General features: G+C 55.1%; 1 non-coding gene and 1 pseudogene across 1 annotated transcript; both read left to right on the top strand.

Moving 5' to 3' along the window:
- LOC112533999 overlaps window positions 1-29 on the top strand; it is a 1,797-nt pseudogene extending 1,768 nt beyond the window's left edge.
- A 252-nt stretch (window positions 30-281) lies between these two features.
- LOC112537368 lies at window positions 282-437 on the top strand. Its single transcript, XR_003081369.2, has one exon. It is a non-coding gene; the product is annotated as a 5.8S ribosomal RNA (ribosomal RNA).
- Window positions 438-873: the final 436 nt, after the last annotated feature.

Genomic DNA, 873 nt, shown 5'->3' with positions numbered 1-873 from the left:
CCGTAGGTGAACTTGCGGAAGGATCATTGTCAAAACCTGCCCTGGAGAACGACCCCGTAAACATGTTTACTAATTGCAAGGGGGAGTGGGGGTCGCCATGCCCCCAGTTCTCTAATGTCAGCGAGAGGGGTGGGGCTTTGCCCCCACATCTCTGTCATCGGCTGTACAACCAACCCCGATGCAGGATGCGCCAAGGAAAATTAAATGAAAAGAGCACGCTGCTGTAGGCCTAAGAAATTATGCGCCTTAGGCACGCGTCGCCCTCTTTCGAGAACCATAACGACTCTCAGCAACGGATATCTCAGCTCTCGCATCGATGAAGAACGCAGCAAAATGCGATACTTGGTGTGAATTGCAAAATCCCGTGAATCATCAAGTATTTAAATGCAAGTTGCGCCCGAACCCTTTCGGCCGAGGGCACGCTTGCCTGGGTGTCACGCAATCGTCGCCCCCAACCCTTTCGCTACATCGAGAGGGGGGCAGATTATGGCCTCCCGTGCGCCTCGTGCATGCGGTTGGCCTAAAAATTGAGTCCCCGGCGACTATCGCCATGACAATCGGTGGTTGTAAGACTCTCTGACACTGCCATGCGTGCTCGTCTGCCAAGAGGGAACCCTCGAGACCCCGATGCTGCCCTAAAGGGCATGCTCCAACTGCGACCCCAGGTCAGGCGGGATTACCCACTGAGTTTAAGCATATCAATAAGCGGAGGAAAAGAAGCTTACCAAGATTCCCCTAGTAACGCCGAGCAAACCGGGAATAGCCCAGCTTGAGAATTGGGCGCCCTCGACATTCGAATTGTAGTGGAGAACCGTCCTCAGCGGCGGACTGGGCCCAAGTCCCCTGGAAGGGGGCGCCAGAGAGGGTGAAAGC

Source organism: Ricinus communis, chromosome 4 (genome assembly GCF_019578655.1).
Source record: "Ricinus communis isolate WT05 ecotype wild-type chromosome 4, ASM1957865v1, whole genome shotgun sequence".
Classification (NCBI taxonomy): Eukaryota; Viridiplantae; Streptophyta; class Magnoliopsida; order Malpighiales; family Euphorbiaceae; genus Ricinus; species Ricinus communis.
Note: the sequence above shows the minus strand (reverse complement) of the source record. Positions and strands in the feature narration are given on the sequence as shown.